We start from the raw sequence: 24,937 nt of genomic DNA, 5'->3' as shown, positions 1-24,937 counted from the left end.
TTGGCATTTATACATGGTACATCAGTAGCCACTGTACAACAGGTAACATACTGGTGAAAACATTGCTGGAACGAGCTACTGCCCAGTTTACTCATTTTTAATATTTGTAATGCAAAACAACACAGTTCATTATTAAAGGTATAAGTGATGTTTATTTGTAATGTTGTTGGCTCCAAGACTGCAGGTGCAATTTTAACTTCCAGCCACTCCCGATTTCTGATTTTCCCCTCCTACAGATATCCAGCCACCAGGCTGCATAGCCCAGAACATTCTTTCCCAATACAGGTTGAACCTCTGTAAGGGTTTCTAAATACCTAGTCCCCCGTTTGACATCAGGATTTATAAGAACAAAATACACACAGCACAGGGTTTTGGCTCAACCAAAATTCATTCATTTATTGAACATACACACAATTACCTCCCCAGTATAAATCACTACGAGTTTTATTGGATTAACAAATCCCAAATTGCAAACCCCTACGAAAGGGTCATTTGCATTGGCACAACTCAACACAGTTAAACCTGTCCGCAATTTGACTGTTACACATAAAGTTACCCAGACCCAAAACCCTTCTATGATTTTGCTGGAATAACCATACAATCACTAATTCCTCGGCTGTTTTCAGAGGTTGACTATAGGCCCTTTCCTTGGTTTCAGCTTGTGTCCCGAAGATTGGCTGGCTTCTGTTGCTGTTTCGATTCTGTTCCTGTACTGCTCCTGCCTTCGAAAATGGGTCTTCTATCTGCAAAAACACAGCTTGTGACCTCAAAACAGATTTAACACAATGGCCGCATCAAACGTGAACTATTGATGGCTAATTGTCCCTCATTTAGGGTCATTGTCCATGATTACTTTGGCCACCGCTTGTCTGCAGGGTGAGGTCCTTTCTGACAATGTAACCTTCCCAAGGTGACATAATTGTTGTTTTCTAGTAGCATTCATATTCAAATGGTTCAGGGTCCAGTCCATTGTCTAGGCCTACACTGATATCAGCCTTTCTGGAGCCATGGTCCAAGTCATCATCATCATAGGCAGTCCCTCGGAATCGAGGAAGACTTGCTTCCACTCTTAAAATGAGTTCTTAGGTGGCTGAACAGTCCAATATGAGAGCCACAGTCCCTGTCATAGGTGGGACAGATAGTCGTTGAGGGTAAGGGAGCGTGGGACAGATTTGCCGCACTTGCATTTTCCGCTGCCTGCGCTTGATTTCTGTATGCTCTCGGCGATGAAACTTGAGGTGCTCAGCGCCCTCCCGGATGCACTTCTTCCACTTAGGACAGTCTTTGGCCAGCGACTCCCAGGTGTCAGTGGGGATGTCGACTTTATCAGGGAGGCTTTGCGGGTGCCCTTGTAATATTTCCTCTGCCCACCTTTGGCTCGTTTGCCGTGACGGAGTTCCGAGTAGAGCACTTGCTTTGGGAGTCTCGTATCTGGCATGCGGACAATGTGACCTGCCCAGCGGAGCTGATCAAGTGTGGTTAGTGCTTCAATGCTGGGGATATTGGCCTGGTCGAGGACGCTAATGTTGGTGCGTCTGTCCTCCCAGGAGATTTGTAAGATTTTGCGGAGACAAAATTGGTGGTATTTCACCAGCGACTTGAGGTGTCTACTGTACATGATCCATGTCTCTGAGCCATACAGCAGGGTGGGTATTACTACAGCCCTGTAGACCATGAGCTTGATGGCAGATTTGAGGGCCTTATCCTCGAACACTCTTTTACTCAGGTGGCCGAAGGCTGCACTGGCGCACTGGAGGCGGTGTTGAATCTCGTCATCAATGTCTGCTCTTGTTGATAAGAGGTTCCTGAGGTATGGGAAATGGTCCACGTTGTCCAGGGCCGCGCCTTGGATCTTGATGACTGGAGGGCAGTGCTGTGCGGCGAGGACAGGCTGGTGGAGGACCTTTGTCTTACGGACGTAAGGCCCATGCTTTCGTACGCCTCAGTAAATATATCGAGAGACGGGAGTCGAAAGGCGGGAGTTCGTGGAGGCAGAGGCCTGCAAAAGGCCCAGCGGGAGGTTGGACAGGCGGCGGCAGTCGAGAGGTGGGAGTTCGTGGAGGCAGAGGCCTGCAAAAGGCCCAGCGGGAGGTTGGACAGGCGGCGGCAGTCGAGAGGCTAACCGGTGCAGCTGCAGCGGGGTGAGAAGGCAAAAAAGTAGAAAGAAATCGAAAGGTGAAGTCACAGCCAAGGGATTGGCTGGTGATTGGTAAATAGCTTTTTTTTTCTTTATCAGTGAGTAATCATTAGCAATGTTGTTGCCAAATTAAGTTTATCTAAGGGTTAAATCATGGCAGGACAGCTCGGACACATGTTATGCTCCTCCTGTACTTTGTGGGAAGTCAGGGATGCTTCCAGTATCTCTGACGACGACGTGTGTGGGAAGTGTATCCGCCTCCAGCTCCTGACGGACCGCATTGGGGTACTGGAGCTGTGGGTGGATTCACTCTGGAGCATTCACGATGTTGAGAATGATGTGAATAGCACGTTTAGTGAGTTGGTCTTACCGCAGGAAAAGGGTACACAGCCAGATAGTAAATGGGTGACCAACAGGAAGAGCAGTGCAAGGAAGGTAGTGCAGGGATCCCCTGCAGTCATCCCCCTGCAAAACAGATACACCGCTTTGGGTACTGTTGAAGGGGATGACTCATCAGGGGAGGGCAGCAACAGCCAAGTGCAGGAGGGCAGGAAAAAGAGTGGGAGAGCTATTGTGATAGGGGATTCAATTGTAAGCGGCATAGATAGGCGTTTCTGCGACCACAACCGAGACTCCAGGATGGTATGTTGTCTCCCTGGTGCAAGTGTCAAGGATGTCTCGGAGTGGGTGCAGGACTTTCTGAAAAGGGAGAGTAAACAGCTAGTTGTCATGGTGCATATAGGTACCAACGATATAGGTAAAAAAAGGGATGAGGTCCTACGAGACGAATTTAGGGAGCTAGGAGCTAAATTAAAAAGTAAGACCTCAAAAGTAGTAATCTCAGGATTGCTACCAATGCCACATGCTAGTCAGAGTAGGAATCACAGGATAGCTCAGATGAATACGTGGCTTGAGTAGTGGTGCAAAAGGGAGGGATTCAAATTCCTGGGACATTGGAACCAGTTCTGGGGGAGGTGGGACCAGTACAAACCGGACGGTCTGCACCTGGGCAGGACCAGAACCAATGTCCTAGGGGAGTGTTTGCTAGTGCTGTTGGGGAGGAGTTAAACTTAAATGGCAGGGGATGGGAACCTTTGCAGGGAGACAGAGGGAAATAAAATGGAGGCAGAAGCAAAAGATACAAAGGAGAATAGTAAAAGTGGAGGGCAGAGAAACCCAAGGCAAAAAACAAAAAGGGCCACATTACAGCAAAATTCTAAAGGGGCAAAGTGTGTTCAAAAGACAAGCTTGAAGATTCTGCGCCTCAATGTGAGGAGTATTCAGAATAAGGTGGACGAATTAACTGCGGAGACAGCAGTTAATGGATATGATGTAATTGGCATCATGGAGACATGGCTCCAGGGTGACCAAGGCTGGGAACTCAACATCCAGGGGTAATCAACATTTAGGAAGGATAGGCAGAGAGGAAAAGGAGGCGGGGTGGCGTTGCTGGTTAAAGAGGAAATTAATGCAATAGTAAAGAGGGACATTAGCCTGGATGATGTGGAATCGGTATGGGTATAGCTGCAGGATTCTAAAGGGCAGAAAACGCTAGTGGGAGTTGAGTACAGGCTACCAAACAGTAGTAGTGAGGGTGGGGACAGCATCAAACAAGAAATAAGGCATGTGTGCAATAAAGGTACAGCAGTTTTCATGGGCGTCTTTAATCTACATATTGATTGGGCTAACCAAACTGGTAGCAATGCGGTGGAGGAGGATTTCCTGGAGTGTATTAGGGATGGTTTTCTCGACCAAATATCAAGGAACCAACTAGAGAGCTGGCCATCCTAGACTGGGTGATGTGTAATGAGAAGGGACTGATTAGCAATCTTGATGTGCGAGGCCCCTTGGGGAAGAGTGACCATAATATGGTAGATTTCTTTATTAAGATTGAGAGTGACGCAATTAATTCAGAAACTAGGTCCTGAACTTAAGGAAAGGTAACTTCGACAGTATGTGGCATGAATTGGCTAGAATAGACTGGCAAAGGATACTTAAAGGGTTGATGGTGGACAAGCAATGGCAAACATTTAAAGATCACATGGATGAACTTCAGCAATTGTACATCCCTGTCTGGAGTAAAAATAAAACGGGGAAGGTGGCTCAACCATGGCTAACAAGGGAATTTAAGGATAGTGCTAAAACCAAGGAAGAGGTATATAAATTGGCTAGAAAAAGCAACAAACCTGAGGACTGGGAGAAATTTAGAATCCAACAGAGGAGGACTAAGGGTTTAATTAAGAGGGGTGAAATAGAGTACGAGATGAAGCTTGCAGGGAATATAAAAACTGACTGACAAAGCTTCTGCAAATATGTGCAGAGAAAAAGATTTGTGAAGACAAACGTGGGTCCCTTGCAGTCAGATTCAGGTGAATTTATAATGGGGAACAAAGAAATGGCAGATCTTTTGAACAAATACTTCGGTTCTTGTCTTCACGAAGGAAGACACAAATAACCTTCCGAATATACTTGGGGACAGTGGGTCTAGTGAGAAGGAGGAACTGAAGGATATCCTTATTAGGCGGAAAATTGTGTGCGGGAAATTGATAGGATTGAAGGCCGATAAATCCCCGAGGCCTGATAGTCTGCATCCCAGAGTACTTAAAAAAGTGGCCATAGAAATAATGGATGCATTGGTGATCATTTTCCAACAGTCTATCGACTCTGGATCAGTTCCTCTGGACTGGAGGGTAGCTAATGTAACACCACTTTTTAAAAAAGGAGGGAGAGAGAAAAAGGGTAATTATAGACCGATTAGACTGACATCAGTAGTGGAGAAAATGTTGGAATCAATCATTAAGGATGAAATAGCAGCGCATTTGGAAAGCAGTGACAGGATCGGACCAAGTCAGCATGGATTTATGAAAGGGAAATCATGCTTGACGAATTTTCTGGAATTTTTTAAGGATATAACTAACAGAGTGGACAAGGGAGAACCAGTGGATGTGGTGTATTTGGAATTTCAAAAGGCTTTTGACAAGGTCCCACACAAGAGATTGGGGTGCAAAATCAAAGTACATGGTATTGGGGATAATGTACTGACATGGATAGAGAACTGGTTGGCAGACAGGAAGCAGAGAGTCGGAACAAACGGGTGCTTTTCAGAATGGTAGGCTTTGACTAGTAGACTGATGCAGGGCTCAGTGCTGGGACCCCAGCTCTTTACAATATACATTAACGATTTTGATGAAGGAATAGAGTGTAATATCTCCAAGTTTGCAGATGACACTAAACTGGGTGGTGGTGTGAGCTGTGAGGAGGACGCTAAGAGGCTGCAGGGTGACTTGGACAGGTTAGGTGAGTGGGCAAATGCATGGCAGATGCAGTATAATGTGGATTAATGTGAGGTTATCCATTTTGGGGGCAAAAACACGAAGGCAGAATATTATCTGAATGGCAGCAGATTAGGAAAAGGGGAGGTGCAACGACATCTGAGTGTCATGGTTCATCAGTCATTGAAAGTTGGCATGCAGGTACAGCAGGCAGTGAAGAAGACAAATGGTATGTTGGCCTTCATAGCTAGGGGATTTGAGTATAGGAGCAGGGAGCTCTTACTGCAGTTGTACAGGGCCTTAGTGAGGCCTCACCTGGAATATTGTGTTCAGTTTTTGTCCCCTAATCTGAGGAAGGACGTTCTTGCTATTGAGGGAGTGCAGCGAAGGTTCACCAGACTGATCTCAGGGCTGGTTGGACTGTCATATGAGGAGAGATTGGATCAACTGGGCCTTTATTCACTGGAGTTTGGAAGGATGAGAGGGGATCTCATAGAAACGTATAAGATTCTGATGGGACTGGACAGGTTAGATGCGGGAAGAATATTCCCGATGTTGGGGAAGTCCAGAACCAGGGGACACAGTCTTAGGATAAGGGGTAGGCCATTTAGGACTGAGATGAGGAGAAACTTCTTCACTCAGAGAGTTGTTAACCTGTGGAATTCCCTACCGCAGAGAGTTGTTGATGCCAGTTCATTGGATATATTCAAGAGGGAATCAGAAATGGCCCTTACAGCTAAGGGGATCAAGGGTTATGGAGAGAAAGCATGAAAGATATGCTGAGGGAATGATCAGCCATGATCTTATTGAATGGCGGTGCAGGCTCGAAGGACCAAATGGCTTACTCCTGCACCTATTTTCTATGTTTCTATGTCAACTATATCCTGGAGTTCAGCCTCTGTATGTGCGCAGACGCAGGCGTTGTCCGCGTACTGTAGCTCGACGACAGAGGTTGGGGTGGTCTTGGAGCTGACCTGGAGACGGCTGAACAGGTTCCCACTGGTTCTGTAGTTTAGTTCCACTCCAGCGGGAGCTTGTTGACTGTGAGGTGGAGCATGGTGGCGAGGAAGATTGAGAAGATGGTAGGGGTAATGACGCAGCCCTATTTGACCCCAGTCCAGACATGGGTTGGGTCTGTAACGGATCTGTTGGTAAGGATCACGGCCTGCATGTCATCGTGGAGCAGGCGGAGAGTGGTGACAAACTTTTGGGGGCATCCAAAATGGAGGAGGACGCTCCATAAACCCTTGCGGTTGACAGTGTCAAAGGCCTTTGTGAGGTCAAAGAAGGCCATGTATAAGGGTTGGCGCTCTTCCCTTCATTTTTTTCTGCAGGTACGCATTTTAAAAATGTAAATCCTTAAGGCAAATGAATATGTGAATGTTCCTTTATCTTTTCAGACAGAAAACCATTGAAGGTGTGAATATCCCTCTTCTGGTGCTCTGATGATGAGTGTCTCTTTTTGGCTGCCATTGACTGGTGATTTAGATCAATGGTAGATATTCTGTGTCATTGTCTCTCATAATGTCTGATGGTTTGGCTGCAATGTATGAATTAACCCTTTCCTGCCGAGCTCTTTTTGTGGGCTGTAATGCAGTTCTGGATTTTTATATTTAATAGTCCAATCTTTACCATTGGCGGGGGGGAACAGATCCTACACCTCTCAAATCCGGCACTCTTTGGTCCGGCAACCTGGTCCGGCATCATTCCCGGCGGGGGGTCACGACTCGCGTTGCGACCTCGGGCTGCCTTGCTCCTCTTCTCCCCGCTGCCTCTGGTGTTCCCTTCTCAGAGCGTTGTCAGCGGTACCTGGTAAGTTTTTAATGTTATGGCTCATTTCAGGCAGAGACACTAACATCAGTGAAGTGTCGCCCTGGGCTGCAGGACAGCTGAGAAAGATCGGCAGTGTTTATAGCGGAGTACAAATCCTTCCAACTGATGTAAAGTTCAATGTCTGATCTTAAGTGTTTGTTTTAGATGAGCGATCTTCATTAATTTAAGCATTAGTTCAGAGAGCCTGCAATACTTCAGCCGACTTTGTCCTCTCAACTACAAAATGTGCCTAACCGGCAATATCACTTTTTAAACAAATAAAAAAAAATCGACCATGTATAATTCACACATAAAAAGTGAGAGAGAGAGAGAGAAATGGACGGATGGATTCTAGTTGGATTAAAACATAATAAAACTACAGATGGGTAAAACATGACTGCTTTATTTCACGAACTCGTTCTGCTCTGTGGTAATGAAACATAATTTGTGGACAATCCGAAGGGAATACAGACCAGGGTATTAACTAGCTGTAGGCTCGTTTATTTCATTTGTTTTCATTCAAATGTACTACACAGATAGGAGAGCGGGCGGGGATCTGCGTGTTGAAGTTCATTGCTTTCATCGTCAGTGCAATCGCGTTTCATTACCACCGAGCAGAACTCGATTATTTTTTTATTTATTTAAAAACTGATATTGACAGTCCCAGACTGGAGAGGTCCAATATCCATGGAGTTGTATATTATGTGTACTGTGGAGCGTGTTTCTGCTTCTGCCAGGGTGCTGCACATTGATAGTGCCACAAAGGATAGCAGTGGAATCTGCTGCCATCTGATGATGGTCCTCGCAAACTTCCTGCAGTGCATTCCTAAAGCACTGGTGCTCTGCAACAATTCATCTGATCATAGCAGGACTCTTGAGAACATCGTTTGAATGTTCAACGCAAAGTCGGACATTTCCTGAGCCTCGACTCAACTACATTATTACCACCTCCAATAGCTCAACCTTTGGCCGCCTTCTTATGAAGTTGTGCATCACTCAATATCAATTCCTGATCTAGACTGTCTGTGGCCGAAATTTGTCTTGGGCCATTGTGCAAGAATGGAAATAGCGAATCAGCAGCCTATTTCACAACAAATTTTATTTTCCATAGAAAGTGTAAAACGGACTGCCAATTTGTTATCAGTCATTTTGTGCTACTACATTAGATGAATTTCACTCCTCCTGTATCACCCCAAGCTAACCTATCTGGACTGCTGAGTACAAGTGGTCGGGTTCATGATGCAGTGGGCCAATTTCAGCCTTGTAGTATCAGATATTGAAGGCTTTATCATTGGTTCTTTCTCTCTCTCTCTCCTCTCTCTAGCATTTTCCTGCTTTACTAGAGATAAGAGTATATTTCTATGTTTCAGCTGTCCACTTATTCCTTCCAGCTCATGTAAGGGTCTCCTCAGAGTGTGGACCTCAAAAAAGATAAATTATTTCTGATCTTTGACTGTAAAAATCAGCTGTGGCTCAGTAGGTAGCACACTTGTCTCTAAGCCAGAAGGTTGTGGGTTTAAGTCCCACCCCAGAGACTTGAACAGAAAAAATCTAGGCAACACTCTAGAGCAGTTATCTCAGGTGCTCTCTCAGGTGGACATAAAAAATCCCATGGCACTATTTTGAAAAAGAGCAGGGGAGTTATCCCCAGTGTCCATGCCAATATTTTACTCTCCATCAACACAACAAAAAAAACAGATTATCTGGCCTTTATCTCATTTTTATTTGTGGGAGCTTGCTTGTGCGGAAATTGGCTGCCACGTTTCCCACATTACAACAGTGACAACACTTCAAAAGTAGTTATTGCCTGCAAAGCGCTTTGAGAAGTCCGGTGGTCATGAATGGTGCTATATAAATCCAAGTCTTTATTTCTTAAGCACTTAATCAGCATAAACCATCTGTGAGAGCAGGAACCCCCGCCTCCACACCTCCCCCCCACCCCGCCATTTCCTACAACATGAGCTGAGTGAGTTTCAACAACAATAACAACTTGTATTTATATAGCGCCTTTAACGTACTAAAGGTGCTTCATAGGAGTGTTATAAAACAAAACTAATAAATTTGACAACGAGCCACATAAAAAGAAATTACGGCAGATAACCATAAGCTTGGTCAAAGAGGTAGGTTTTAACAAGCGTCTTAAAGGAGGAAAGAGAGGTAGAGAGGCAGAGAGGTTTAGGGAGGGAGTCCCAGAGCTTGAGGCCTTGGCAGCTGAAGGCACGGCCACCAATGGTTGAGCAGTTTTAATTAAGGCTGCTCAAGAGGGCAGAATTTGAGGAGGGCAGACATCTCTGGGAGAGTTGTGAGGCTGAAGGAGATTAGAGATAGGGAGGGGTGAGGCAATGGAGGGATTTGTAAACAAGGATGAGAATTTTGAAATCGAGGCGTTGCTTAACCGGGAGCCAATGTAGGTCAGCGAGCACAGGGATGATGGGTGAGCATGACTTGGTGCGAGTTAGGACACGGGCTGCTGAGTTTTGGATGACCTCAAGTTTACGTAGGGTAGAAACATAGAAACATAGAAACACAGAAAATAGATGCCGGAGTAGGCCATTCGGCCCTTCGAGCCTGCACCGTCATTCAATGAGTTCATGGCTGAGCATGCAACTTCAATACCCCATTCCTGCTTTCTCGCCATACCACTTGATCCTCCTAGTAGTAAGGACTTCATCTAACTCCTTTTTTAATATATTTAGTGAATTGGCCTCAACAACTTTCTGTGGGAGAGAATTCCACAGGTTCACCACTCTCTGGGTGAAGAAGTTTCTCCTCATCTCGGTCCTAAATGGCTTACCCCTTATCCTTAGACTGTGACTCCTGGTTCTGGACTTCCCCAACATTGGGAACAATGTTCCTGCATCGAACCTGTCAAGAATTTTAAACGTTTCTATGAGATCCCCTCTCATTCTTCTGAACTCCAATGAATACAAGCCCAGTTGATCCAGTCTTTCTTGATAGGTCAGTCCCGCCATCCCGGGAATCAGTCTGGTGAACCTTTGCTGCACTCCCTCAATAGCAAGAATGTCCTTCCTCAGGTTAGGAGACCAAAACTGTACACAATACTCCAGGTGTGGCCTCACCAAGGCCCTGTATAACTGTAGCAACACCTCCCTGCCCCTGTACTCAAATCCCCTCGCTATGAAGGCCAACATGCCATTTGCTTTCTTAATCGCCTGCTGTACATGCATGCCAACCTTCAATGACTGATGTACCATGACACCCAGGTCTCGTTGCACCTCCCCTTTTCCTAATCTGTCACCATTCAGATAATAGTCTGTCTCTCTGTTTTTACCACCAAAGTGGATAACCTCACATTTATCCACATTATACTTCATCTGCCATGCATTTGCCCACTCACCTAACCTATCCAAGTCACTCTGCAGCCTCATAGCATCCTCCTCGCAGCTCACACTGCCACCCAACTTAATGTCATCCGCAAATTTGGAGATACTACATTTAATCCCCTCGTCTAAATCATTAATGTACAGTGTAAACAGCTGGGGCCCCAGCACAGAACCTTGCGGTACCCCACTAGTCACTGCTTGCCATTCTGAAAAGTCCCCATTTACTCCTACTCTTTGCTTCCTGTCTGACAACCAGTTCTCAATCCACGTCAGCACACTACCCCCAATCCCATGTGCTTTAACTTTGCACATTAATCTCTTGTGTGGGACCTTGTCGAAAGCCTTCTGAAAGTCCAAATATACCACATCAACTGGTTCTCCCTTGTCCACTCTGCTGGAAACATCCTCAAAAAATTCCAGAAGATTTGTCAAGCATGATTTCCCTTTCACAAATCCATGCTGACTTGGACCTATCATGTCACCTCTTTCCAAATGCGCTGCTATGACATCCTTAATAATTGATTCCATCATTTTACCCACTACCGATGTCAGGCTGACTGGTCTTTAATTCCCTGTTTTCTCTCTCCCTCCTTTTTTAAAAAGTGGGGTTACATTGGCTACCCTCCACTCGATAGGAACTGATCCAGAGTCAATGGAATGTTGGAAAATGACTGTCAATGCATCTGCTATTTCCAAGGCCACCTCCTTTAGTACTCTGGGATGCAGTCCATCAGGCCCTGGGGATTTATCGGCCTTCGATCCCATCAATTTACTCAACACAATTTCCTGACTAATAAGGATTTCCCTCAGTTCCTCCTCCTTACTAGACCCTCTGACCCCTTTTATATCCGGAAGGTTGTTTGTGTCCTCCTTAGTGAATAGCGAACCAAAGTACTTGTTCAATTGGTCTGCCATTTCTTTGTTCCCCGTTATGACTTCCCCTGATTCTGACTGCAGGGGACCTACGTTTGTCTTTACTAACTTTTTTCTCTTTACATATCTATAGAAACTTTTGCAATCCCTCTTAATGTTCCCTGCAAGCTTCTTCTCGTACTCCATTTTCCCTGCCCTAATCAAACCCTTTGTCCTCCTCTGCTGAGTTCTAAATTTCTCCCAGTCCCCGGGTTCGTTGCTATTTCTGGCCAATTTGTATGCCACTTCCTTGGCTTTAATACTGTCCCTGATTTCCCTTGATCGCCACGGTTGAGCCACCTTCCCTTTTTTATTTTTACGCCAGACAGGAATGTACAATTGTTGTAGTTCATCCATGCGGTCTCTAAATGTCTGCCATTGCCCATCCACAGTCAACCCCTTAAGTATCATTCGCCAATCTATCCGAGCCAATTCACACCTCATACCTTCAAAGTTACCCTTCTTTAAGTTCTGGACCATGGTCTCTGAATTAACTGTTTCATTCTCCATCCTAATGCAGAATTCCATCATATTATGGTCACTCTTCCCCAAGGGGCCTCGCACAACAAGATTGCTAATTAATCCTCTCTCATTACACAACACCCAGTCTAAGATGGCCTCCCCCCTAGTTGGTTCCTCGACATATTGGTCTGGAAAACCATCCCTTATGCACTCCAGGAAATCCTCCTCCACTGTATTGCTTCCAGTTTGGTTAGCCCAATCTACGTGCATATTAAAGTCACCCATTATAACTGCTGCACCTTTATTGCATGCACCCCTAATTTCCTGTTTGATGCCCTCCCCAACATCACTACTACTGTTTGGAGGTCTGTACACAACTCCCACTAATGTTTTTTGCCCTTTGATGTTCTGCAGCTCTACCCATATAGATTCCACATCATCCAAGCTAATGTCCTTCCTAACTATTGCCTTAATCTCCTCCTTAACCAGCAATGCTACCCCACCTCCTTTTCCTTTTATTCTATCCTTCCTGAATGTTGAATATCCCTGGATGTTGAGTTCCCAGCCCTGATCATCCTGGAGCCACGTTTCTGTAATCCCAATCACATCATATTTGTTAACATCTATTTGCACAGTTAATTCATCCACCTTATTACGGATACTCCTTGCATTAAGACACAAAGCCTTCAGGCTTGTTTTTTTAACACCCTTTGTCCTTTTAGAATGTGGGAGGCCAGCTAGGAGTGCATTGGAGTAGTCAAGAAAGAGGGTTTCAGCAGCAGATGAGCTGAGGAAGGGACGGAGACAGGCAATGTTATGGAGGTGGAAATAGATGGTTTTAGTTATGCATGGATATGTGGCCAGAAACACATTTTAGGGTCAAATATGACACCTATTTGCGAACAGTCTGGTTCAGCCTCAGACAGATGGCAGCTAGAGGGATGGAGTCGATGGCTCGGGAATGAAGTTTATGGCGGGGGCCAAAGACAATGGCCTCAGTCTTCCCAATATTTAATTGCAGAAGGGTGGATAAGGGGGAACCAGTGGATGTGGTGTATTTGGATCTCCAGAAGGCATTCGATAAGGTGCCACATAAGAGTCAAGATAAAAGTTCACGAAGTTGGGGGTAATATATTAACATGGATAGAGGATTGGCTAACTAACAGAAAACAAGAGAGCGGGATAAATGGGTCATTTTCCAGTTGGCAAACAGTGACTAGTGGAGTGCTGCAGGGGGTCGGTGCTAGGTCCTCAACTATTTACAATCTATATTAATAGACATAGACATAGAAAATAGGTGCAGAAGCAGGCCATTCAGCCCTTCGAGCCTGCACCACCATTTAATATGATCATGGCTGATCATGCAACTTCAGTACCCCCACTCCTGCCTTCTCTCCATACCCCCTGATCCCTTTAGCCGTAAGGGCTACATCTAACTCCCTTTTGAATATCTCCAACGAACTGGACTCAACAACTTTCTGTGGTAGAGAATTCCACAAGGTTCACAATTCTCTGGGCGAAAAAGTTTCTCCACATCTTGGTCCTAGATGACTTGGATGAAAGAACTGAGTGTAATGTAGCCAAGTTTGCTGATGATACAAAGATGGGTGGGAAAGCAAATTGTGAGTCGGACACAAAAATCTGCAAAGGGATATAGACAGGCTAAGTGAGTGGGCAAAAATTTGACAGATGGAGTATAATGTGGGAAAATGTGAGGTTATCCACTTTGTCAGAAAAAATACAAAAGCAAAGTATAATTTAAATGGAGAAAAATTGCAAAGTGTTGCAGTACAGAGGGACCTGGGGGTCCTTGTGTATGAAACACAAAATGTTAGTATGCAGGTACAGCAAGTAATCAGGAAGGCAAATGGAATGTGGGCCTTTATTACAAAGGGGATGGAGTATAAAAGCAGAGAAGTCCTGCTAAAACTGGAGTTAGAAACATAGAAAAATAGGTGCAGGAGTAGGCCATTCGGCCCTTCAAGCCTGCACTACATGAGAGGTGATCTTATCGAAACATATAAGATAATGAGGAGGCTCGACAAGGTGGATGCAAAGAGGATATTTCCACCCAAAGGGGAAACTAAAACTAGGGGATATAGTCTCAGAATAAGGGGCCATCCATTTAAAACTGGGATGTGGAGGAATTTATTATCTCAGAGGATTGTAAATCTATGGAATTCTCTGTCCCAGAGAGCTGTGGAGGCTGGGTCATTGAATATATTTAAGGTGGAGATAGACAGACTTTTGAGCGATAAGGAAGTAAAGGGGTATGGGGAGCGGGCAGGGAAGTGGAGCTGAGTCCATGATCAGATCAGCCATATTGGCAGAGCAGGCTCGAGGGGCCAAATGGCCTACTCTTGCTCCTATTTCTTACATTCTTATGTTCTTAAAAATTCTGCTCATCCAGCCTGACAATTTAGAGACCATGGAGAGGACGAGAAAAATGATGGTAAGGTAGAGCTGGGTACATGTGAAAACTGACACTGTGTTTACGGATGATGTTGCCAAGGGGCAACATATAGATGAGAACTAGGGGGGGGGGGGGGCAAGGATAGATCCAAGGATAGTTTCCAGCATTTCATTTGCCTCTTCTTGTTGCTGTCCCTCCTCCTCCTGTAGGCTGCCGTTTTCAGGAATTGTGCACAATCTTTGTCTGCATGAAAAAGAATGCTTATTATTGTCAGTCACAGATTGTTTCATTTGAGAATGCTTAAGATTTCCGTTATGGAATTCTCACCCAAGTAGTGAGGGTTCAAAAGTCTTGTATCCATTTAAGTGGCTCCATTCTAATGTTCTGTGGTTATAAATAGTATGTGTCCCTGCTTCACACCTGTCAGTACTTATGGATAAAGTGAAATTGTTTATACTTGTAACATGATTACCTTCTGTTTTAGCTGTCAAGAAGATGCGTAACTGCAATTATAAAAAGTTCACCCCGCTCCTCTGTATGGATGTGGCAAACAACATCAGCATGGAATATTATGCTCATGGCACACCAATCCGAATCTTTCCCATTTCGCTTCAGGACCCGCCATTCATGGCAAATAAACTGGATGACATTAAAGGAGGAAAGAGCACAGTTATAGCCTTCACCATTTGGTGCCATTTCAACATTTTTCCAGTAGCCCATACATCCGAAGGCTGCAGAACATCCGGAGATCAATTCTGCGATTGCTGGATAGGAGTCCAGATACACTGATTGTAATAAAGACTGCCAATGTCCAGGCCCTTTCGCGGAAGAACAGTCACTTGAGCAGTGACTGGTACTCCTATCAGCTTGATTTAGTGCTCAGAAAGATGTTTGAGGGCATCAAGGTGGCATTTGTGGATGCTTGGGAGATGACACTTGCACATTACCTGCCACATGATATACACCCCAAGTGAGTCATTATAAAGAATGAAGTAGATGTGTTTCTTTCATATGTGTGCCCTTTGAAAAAGGGTTAAAGGCTGATTTAAATCTGGTCCAACCAGCTTTTGGCAATCAGGAGATTCCAAATGCTTAAAATACTAAGAAAACTGACAATGCTCTCTGAACGCTAAGGATTATGGGCTCAATTTTCCCCAAAGCATTTTTTGGAGTACTTGAAGAGTTATGCCCGATTTTTTAGGGCCCAAGTATGCCAAAAAAAAATATTCTAAAGTTTCCCCATTGGATTTCTTCATTTTGGCGTGGCGTAACCCGACCTTTAGTTTTGGGGATGGAGCCTTAATCTGCATCAAAAAGATCGGGCTGCCATGGTAACCAGGGACAAAATGTAAGCTGAGGCTGCAAAGTGAAGCATACAGCCAGCTCCCAACACATTAAAAGAATTAAAAAACACATAATAGCAACTTACCTCCAACCCATTCTCGGTCCCCACAGGTTCGATTCTCCAATCTCTCTCTCTTTCTCTGCATCTGGCCGAGTGATCTCCCGGTGCACTCGCCCGCCCATAGCTCTGACCAAGTGGTCTCCCGGTGTGATCTCCCGCCCCTAGCTCTGACCAAGTGGTCTCCCGGTGTGATCTCCCGCTCCTAGCTCTGGCCAAGTGGTCTCCCGGTGTGATCTCCCGCCCCTAGCTCTGGCCAAGTGGTCTCCCGGTGTGATCTCCCGCCCCTAGCTCTGACCAAATGGTCTCCCGGTGTGATCTCCCACCCCTAGCTCTGGCCAAGTGGTCTCCCGGTGTGGTCTCCCACCCCTAGCTCTGGCCGAGTGGTCCCCCGGTGCGGTCTCCCGCCCCTAGCCTTGGCCGAAGGGCTTGCTGGTGCGCTCTCCCGCCCCTAGCTCTGGCCGAGTGGTCTCCCGGTGCGCTGTCCCGCCCCTAGCCTTGGCCGAGTGGTCTCCCGGTGCGGTCACCCGCCCCTAGCCTTGGCCGAAGGGCTTGTCGGTGCATTCTCCCGCCCCGAGCCCTGCCAAAGGGCTGGCCGGTGCGCTCTCCCACCCCTAGCCCTAGCCGAGTGGTCTCCCAGTATGCCCTCCCACCCCTAGCCTTGGCAGAATGGTCTCCTGGTGCGATCTCCTGCCCCTAGCCGAGGAAGAGTGGTCTCCTCCCTCCCGGTCCCTGCACTTAACGACACCCGAACGGCTTCCCCCCCCCCCACCCTCCCTCCCCCCACTTCTCTCTTCCTCCCCCAAATTTCTCTTCCCCTCTCTCTTACTGTTCCTGCTGCTGCTGTCCGGGCATCTGCTGCACTCAACTGCGCCGATTTCCTTACCTGCGCTGATTTCTTTAACCCTCCGCAAGGGTTTACTTGAGAGGCCACATACGCTGGCCTAAGTAGAAATGGAGTAACTATTAGCTGGCCAAAGTTGCCGAAATGGCCACAATTGGCGTAGGTGGCTGGACCGCCCCTTTGAGAACTAAAAAACTTACCTGAAAAAAAAGGTAACGAACAGAATTACGCTGGTGCAAATTGATTGGGGAAACTGGGGATTTTTAAGTTCGGCCAGAAATAGCAGCCGACTCCAAAAAAAAATGGCGCAAATACTGGGGAAAATTGAGCCCTAAGAAACTGCATTAAATTAATACGCACAGCAGTTGTTTCCACAGGGGTTCTCCTGATTTTCCACTGCAACATCAAAATTTAGTCCCCCAAGCCTCAGGCCTCATTATTACTGAGCTGGCAAACTGGATGCTAAAATGGCAGCTCGCCGGAAAAGCGGATTGGAAGATCGGGCCGCTATGACGCCAACATAGAAACATAGAAACATAGCAAATAGACACAGGAGTAGGCCATTTGGCCCTTCGAGCCTGCACCACCATTCAATATAATTATGGCTGATCATTTTTGCAACTTTAGTACCCCATTCTTGCTTTCCCTCCATACCCCTTGATCCCTTTAACTGTAAGGGCCACATCTAACTCCCTTTTGAATATATCTAGCGAACTGGCCTCAACAACTTTCTGTGGTAGAGAATTCCACAGGTTCATAATTCTCTGAGTGAAGAAGTTTCTCCTGATCTCGGTCCTAAATGGCTTACCCCTTATCCTGAGACTGTGACCCCAGGTTCTGGACTTCCCCAACATCGGGAACATTCTTCCTGTATCCAACCTGTCCAATCCTGTCAGAATGTTATATGTTTCTATGAGATACCCTCTCATTCTTCTAAATTCCAGTGAATAAAAGCCTAGTCAATCAGTCTTTCTTCATATGTCAGTCCTGCCACCCCAGGAATCAGTCTGACGAACCTTCGCTGCACTCCCTCAATAGCAAGAATGTTCTTCCTCAGATTAGGAGACCGAAACTGTACACAATATTCAAGGTGTGGCCTCACCAAGGCCCTGTACAACTGCAATAAGACCTCCCTGCTCGTATACTCAAATCCTCTCGCTACAAAGGCCAACATGACATTTGCCTTTTCACCGCCTGCTGTACCTGCATGCCAACTTTCAATGACTGATGTACCATGACACCCAGGTCTTGTTGCACCTCCCTTTTTCCTAATCTATTACCATTCAGATAATATTCTGCCTTTCTGTTTTTCCCACCTGTGAATAACCTCACATTTATCTACATAATACAGCATCTGCCATGCACTTGCCCACTCACCTAACCTGTCCAAGTCATCCTGCAGCCTCTTAGCATCCTCCTCACAGCGTACACTGCCACCCAGCTTAGTGTCATCTGCAAACTTGAAGATATTACATTCAATTCCTTCGTCTAAATCATTAATGTCTATTGTAAATAGCTGGGGTCCCAGCACTGAAACTTGCGGTACCCTACTAGTCACTGCCTGCCATTCTGAAAAGGACCTGTTTATTCCTACTCTTTGCTTCCTGTCTGCCGACCAATTCTCTATCCACATCAATACATTACTCCCAATACTATGTGCTTTAATTTTGCACACTAATCTCTTGTGTGGGACCTTGTCAAAAGCCTTTTGAAAGTCCAAATACACCACATCCACTGGTTCTCCCTTGTCCACTCTACTAGTTACATTCTCAAAAAATTCCAGAAGATTTGTCAAGCATGATTTCCCTTACATAAATCCATGCTGACTTGGACCGATCCTGTCATTGCTTTCCAAATGCACTGCTATTACATCTTTAATAATTGATTCCAACATTTTCCCCACTGCGGATGTCAGGCTAACCGGACTATAATTCCCTTTTTTCTCTCTCACTCCTTTTTTAAAAAGTGGGGTTACATTAGCTATCCTCCAATCCATATGAACTGATCCAGAGTCTATACAATGTTGGAAAATGGCCACCAATCCATCCACTATTTCTAGGACCACTTAAATACTCTGGGATGCAGACTATCAGGCCCTGGGGATTTATCGACCTTCAGTCCCATCAATTTGCCTAACACAATTTCCTGACTAATAAGGATTTTTTTCAGTTCCTCCTTCTCACTAGACCCTCGGTCCCCTAGTATTTCTGGAAGGTGATTTGTGTCTTCCTTAGTGAAGACAGAACCAAAGTATTTGTTCAATTGGTCTGCCATTTCTTTGTTCACCATTATAGATTCACCTGATTCTGACTGCAAGGGACCTACATTTGTCTTCACTACTCTTTTTCTCTTCACATATTTATAGAAGCTTTTTCAGTCAGTTTTTATGTTCCCTTCAAGCTTCCTCTCATACTCTATTTTCCCGTTCCTAATTAAACTCTTTGTCCTGCTCTGCTGAATTCTAAATTTCTTCCAGTCCTCAGGTTTGCTACTTTTTCTGGCCAATTTATATGCCTCTTCCTTGGATTTAACAACCGTGGCTATCAAGGGAAATCAGGGATAGTATTAAAGCCAAGGAAATGGCATATAAATTGGCCAGAAATAGCAGCGAACCCGGGGACTGGGAGAAATGTAGAACTCAGCAGAGGGGGACAAAGGGTTTGATTAGGGCAGGGAAAATAGAGTACGAGAGGAAGCTTGCAGGGAACATTAAGACGGACTGCAAAAGCTTCTATCGACATGTGAAGAGAAAAAGATTAGTAAAGACAAACGTAGGTCCCCTGCAGTCAGAATCAGGGGAAGTCATAACGGAGAACAAAGAAATGGCAGACCAATTGAACAAGTACTTTGGTTCGGTATTCACTAAGGAAGACACAAACAACCTTCCGGATATAAAAGGGGTCAGAGGATCTAGTAAGAAGGAAGAACTGAGGGAAATCCTTATTAGTTGGGATATTGTGTTGGGGAAATTGATGGGATTGAATAAATCCCCAGGGCCTGATGGTCTGCATCCAGAGTACTTAAGGAGGTAGCCTTGGAAATAGCGGATGCATTGACAGTCATTTTCCAACATTCCATAGACACTGGATCAGTTCCTATGGAGTGGAGGGTAGCCAATGTAACCCCACTTTTTAAAAAAGGAGGGAGAGAGAAAACAGGGAATTATAGACCGGTCGGCCTGACATCGGTAGTGGGTAAAATGATGGAATCAATTATTAAGGATGTCATAGCAGCGCATTTGGAAAGAGGCGACATGATAGGTCCAAGTCAGCATGGATTTGTGAAAGGGAAATCATGCTTGACAAATTTTCTGGAATTTTTTGAGGATGTTTCCAGTAGAGTGGACAAGGGAGAACCATTGATGTGGTGTATTTGGACTTTCAGAAGGCTTTCGACAAGGTCCCACACAAGAGATTAATGTGCAAAGTTAAAGCACATGGGATTGGGGGTAGTGTGCTGACGTGGATTGAGAACTGGTTGGCAGACATGAAGCAAAGAGTAGGAGTAAATGGGTACTTTTCAGAATGGCAGGCAGTGACTAGTGGGGTACCGCAAGGTTCTGTGCTGGGGCCCCAGCTGTTTACATTGTACATTAATGATTTAGACGAGGGGATTAAATGTAGTATCTACAAATTTACGGATGACACTAAGTTGGGTGGCAGTATGAGCTGCGAAGAGGATGCTATGAGGCTGCAGAGTGACTTGGATAGGTTAGGTGAGTGGGCAAATGCATGGCAGATGAAGTATAATGTGGATAAATGTGAGGTTATCCACTTTGGTGGTAAAAACAGAGAGACAGACTATTATCTGAATGGTGACAGATTAGGACAAGGGGAGGTGCAACGAGACCTGGGTGTCATGGTACATCAGTCATTAAAAGTTGGCATGCAGGTATAGCAGGCGGTTAAGAAAGCAAATGGCATGTTGGCCTTCATAGCGAGGGGATTTGAGTACAGGGGCAGGGAGGTCTTGCTGCAATTGTACAGGGCCTTAGTGAGGCTTCACCTGGAATATTGTGTACAGTTTTGGTCTCCTAACTTGAGGAAGGACATTCTTGTTATTGAAGGAGTGCAGCGAAGGTTCACCAGACTGATTCCCGGGATGGCGGGACTGACATATCAAGAAAGACTGGATCAACTGGGCTTGTATTCACTGGAGTTCAGAAGAATGAGAGGGGATCTCATAGAAATGTTTAAAATTCTGACGGGTTTAGACAGGTTCGATGCAGGAAGAATGTTCCCAATGTTGGGGAAGTCCAGAACCAGGGGTCACAGTCTAAGGATAAGGGGTAAGCCATTTAGGACCGAGATGAGGAGAAATTTCTTCACCCATAGAGTGGTCAACCTGTGAAATTCCCTGCCACATAAAGTTATTGAGGCCAATTCACTAAATATATTCAAAAAGGAGTTAGATGTAGTCCTTGCTACTGGGGGATCAAGGTGTATGGCGAGAAAGCAGGAATGGGGTACTGAAGTTGAACTCATTGAATGGCGGTGCAGGCTCGAAGGGCCGAATGGCCTACTCCTGCACCTATTTTCTATGTTTCTATGTTTCTATCACTAATTTCCCTTGTTGGCCACGGTTGAGCCTCCTTCCCCGTTTTATTTTTATGCTAGATAGGGATGTACAATTGTTGAAGTTCATCCATGTGATCTTTAAATGTCTGCCATTGCCTATCCACCGTCAACCCTTTAAGTATCATTCGACAATCTATCCTAGCCAATTCACGTCTCATACCATCGAAGTTACCTTTCCTTAAATTCAGGACCCTAGTCTCTGAATTAACTGTGTCACTCTCCATCTTAAAGAAGAATTCTACCATATTATAGTCACTCTTCCCTAAGGGGCCTCGCACAACAAGATTGCTAATTAATCCTCTCTCGTTTCACAACACCCAGTCTAGGATGGCCAGCTCTCTAGTTGGTTCCTCGACATATTGGTCTAGAAAACCATCCCTAATACACTCCAGGAAATCCTCCTCCACCGTATTGCTACCAGTTTGGTTAGCCCAATCTACATGCAGATTAAAGTCACCCATGATAACTGCTGTACCTTTATTGCATGCATCCCTAATTTCCTGTTTGATGCCAACCCCAACCTCACTACTACACAGCTCCCACTAGTGTTTTCTGCCCTTTGGTGTTCCACCCATACAGATTCCACTCATCCAAGCTAATCTCCTCTTTAATCAGCAACGCTACCCCACCTCCTTTCCTTTCTGTCTATCCTCCCTGAATATTAAATACCCCTGGATGTTGAGTTCCCTGGACTCATGTCTCCGTAATCCCAAATACATCATATCCGTTAACAGCTATCTGCGCAGTTAATTCATCCAGCTTATTACGAATGCTCCTCGCATTGAGACACAGAGCCTTCAGGCTTGTTTTTTTAACACTCTTGTCCTTTTAGAATTATGTTGTAATGTGGCCCTTTTTGATTTTTGCCTTTGATTTCTCTGCCCTCAACTTTTCCTTATCTTCTTTCTACCTTTTGCTTCTGCCTCCATTTTACTTCCCTCTGTCTCCCTGCATAGATTCCCATCCGATCGGTTCTGGAGGTAATGGTGGCTGAGGGGGCGGATGGTAGCAGTGGCCATGGTGGGGAAGGGTAGCAGTGGCTGAGGGGAGAGATTTGCTGTGGCCAAGGGGAGGGGGATGGTATTGGTGGGCGGGGTGGGGGTGTAGCGGTGGCCAAGAGATGGGAGGGTAAACTGCTTGTTAGTGATCCTTTTAAGGACCGCCTGTTACGCCGCAGGTAGTCCTGGTTTTCCTGAATGCTTGTGCCACCAATTGCCTCAGGGTAAATCAATCATGCCCTGGGGGTCTGAAACAGGTGTTACGACCCTTATCTGCATGTAAAGAAAGGCCGCATGGCCAAGGTGGCCATCAACCGGTCCAGGCAGTGGGCGGTCGAGGGGGTTGTTCAGCCTGACTGCCTGCCTCTCTTCAGCAGTTACATAGGGCCAGGGTGTCCCTGGAGATGGAGCACGCAGTGTCCACCGGTATGCTCGCGGCCTTCCACAAGAGGTGGGCACCGGAGGGACTGGAGTGCATCATCACCACCGGCAACCAAATTTTAATTTGAATTAAGTTTACTGTCAAAAATTTAATTTGTTTAATGTGTCGGTTTTAGTGCCCCCTTTTAATAAGAAGGCACTTGATTTATAGTTTCAACTTAAAATAGTTGTAAAGAAAGGCCAAATCGCTGTTTCGGACTTGGGCAAGGTATGCTGATTTTTTGGCCTTTACAATAAGACAAGCAGTAATGAACGTGCGATTTCTACATGTCATATTGGAAGTTGTTTTCTCCGGCTAAATATTGGGAAGACTGAAGCCATTATCTTTTGTCCCCACCACCAACTCTGTTCCCCAGACATAGGGCTAGACTTTCCATTATTTTTGCATCGATACCGCCCACATAACGTCCATTTTAACGCTGAGATGAGGTATAACGCACAGATATCGCCCATTTAGCAACAAAATGGAAACCAACGCCCATGAATCGCTCACTTATCACCGAGCGTTACTTTCAGCATGTAGTTAACGTCAGGAATTAATAATACCGCCCGCCTACTTTCTTTTGATCAGAATGGGCAAAACTAACGCCCATAACATCGCCGAGCGTTACTTTCGGCAACTCGGTCACATATCACCGAAAATATTGGCCACCGAAAGAAACGCTGAGAAAAAGTTGCTCTCATCTGAACTAAACCCAGTGGTATGGACGCCATGTTGTAAATCAGAGGTCGGTTCATATAACAGGCTGTTTCAACTTCTGGGGAGTTTTGATGTAATCTGGAGTTCTTTTAAGGGGATTTGAACATCTGAACAAACATCTTATCATACTGTGGATGATTTGAATTTATTTTAGGTGTTTTAGTAGGTAAACTTATTGTTTGTGAACAATAGGTATAATATTGATTGTTATTGTAATGGAGCCTGTAATTTCTCAGCCTGTCTTGATGATTACGCACATGCTGCAGACTAGAGATGGCAGAAGGTATATTCAAGAGCATTATGTGCCCAAAGAGGTGGCAGACTGAGGAGGAGGAGGAGAACTTACACCCCACACACTTACAGGGAAAAGCGGTCGTATCTGAGACAATGCGCAACAAGGTTATGTGAAATAAAAAACATTTAATGAGAACTTTTGTATAAAATCATAATTATAACTGTAAAAAACACCCCACTCCACATCAAATTGATAACATTTATGTCATTCATTACATTTTTCACATTTTCAACAAAACTTCACAATCATAGAACACAAATGCAAAAAAACAAGTTACCCCCCTCCCCCCTAACCTCCCAACAAAATAGCAACAACAACATAAAAATACTGTGACTATACAATTCCTACAGCCATGCACTTCACTTTCCTTTCCCACCGGCCCCCCCCACCCCACCCCGCTTCTCCTCCCCACCTCTATTCCTTCCCCTTCCCCTCCCGACTCCAAGCTGCCTGGCCGAAGAGCTCCTCGGGCGCTGCTTCATTGGGAGGGATGACGGCAGATCCGCTGGTTGGCCGGATACAGGAGAGGATGGTCCTGAGGAGGGAACGTCCTCCGAGCCAGAAGCAATATCTTCCTTCTTGCTCTCATGTGTCGTTGGCAATGGAGGTGCGGCACCTTGGGGTGCAGTGTCGCGCTCCGGGACCACAGGTAGCCCTCTGGCACCAGTGTTCCTGGCTATCACCTCCAGGGCCCCCACCATCCGCGGCACATATTCGGTCATGGTGGCGGACATGCTGGCCAGCTGTTGGGATATGCCTCCCATTGTCTGGAGGATCTGCTGACTAATGTCAACACTCCTACTAGACAAGTATACCATGTCCCCTGGTGAGTCCAGTGCCGGACCCGCAGCTTCTTGGGCTCGGTGGTGTTGCATGGGACCGCACTGCTGGCTGAGCTACAAAACATAAATTAGGTTATTAGAAGAGAAGGGGGTGCTAAGGTCACAAGGTGATTCAAATGCTACACACAGTATATGCATGACAAAAGCACTACCGCTATCAAAATCATCATAGACATCACATTTCATGACCAAATTCTGCCTTACAATGATTTTCATGAAGCCATCATATTTAGATAATATTTTTATCAATCATCTATCATATATTATTGGTTGGATATGAGTGGGTGTGTCATCTATTGACTTAACAACATGGAATGGTTTATACTTTACTCATGTGGCATCACATCAGGTTCTGCGTGGCCGACCAGGGGTGACTCCCCACTAGTGCCAGCACCCGCTCCTCGATGTGTGTCAGCTCACTGATGACTGGTGGCCCACCACCCGTGCACTGCTGCTCGGCCCTATTCTTCGAAAGCTTCTTCTGCA

The 24,937-nt window shown here is 45.6% G+C and overlaps 1 pseudogene; it reads left to right on the top strand.

Annotated features, from left to right (window-relative positions):
* Positions 1-23,737, top strand: part of LOC139275784 (NXPE family member 3-like) — an 87,153-nt pseudogene extending 63,416 nt beyond the window's left edge.
* Positions 23,738-24,937: the final 1,200 nt, after the last annotated feature.

The sequence above is a fragment of the Pristiophorus japonicus genome, chromosome 11 (genome assembly GCF_044704955.1).
Source record: "Pristiophorus japonicus isolate sPriJap1 chromosome 11, sPriJap1.hap1, whole genome shotgun sequence".
NCBI classification, from domain to species: Eukaryota; Metazoa; Chordata; class Chondrichthyes; family Pristiophoridae; genus Pristiophorus; species Pristiophorus japonicus.
This window is presented reverse-complemented; position numbering and strand designations above follow the sequence as displayed.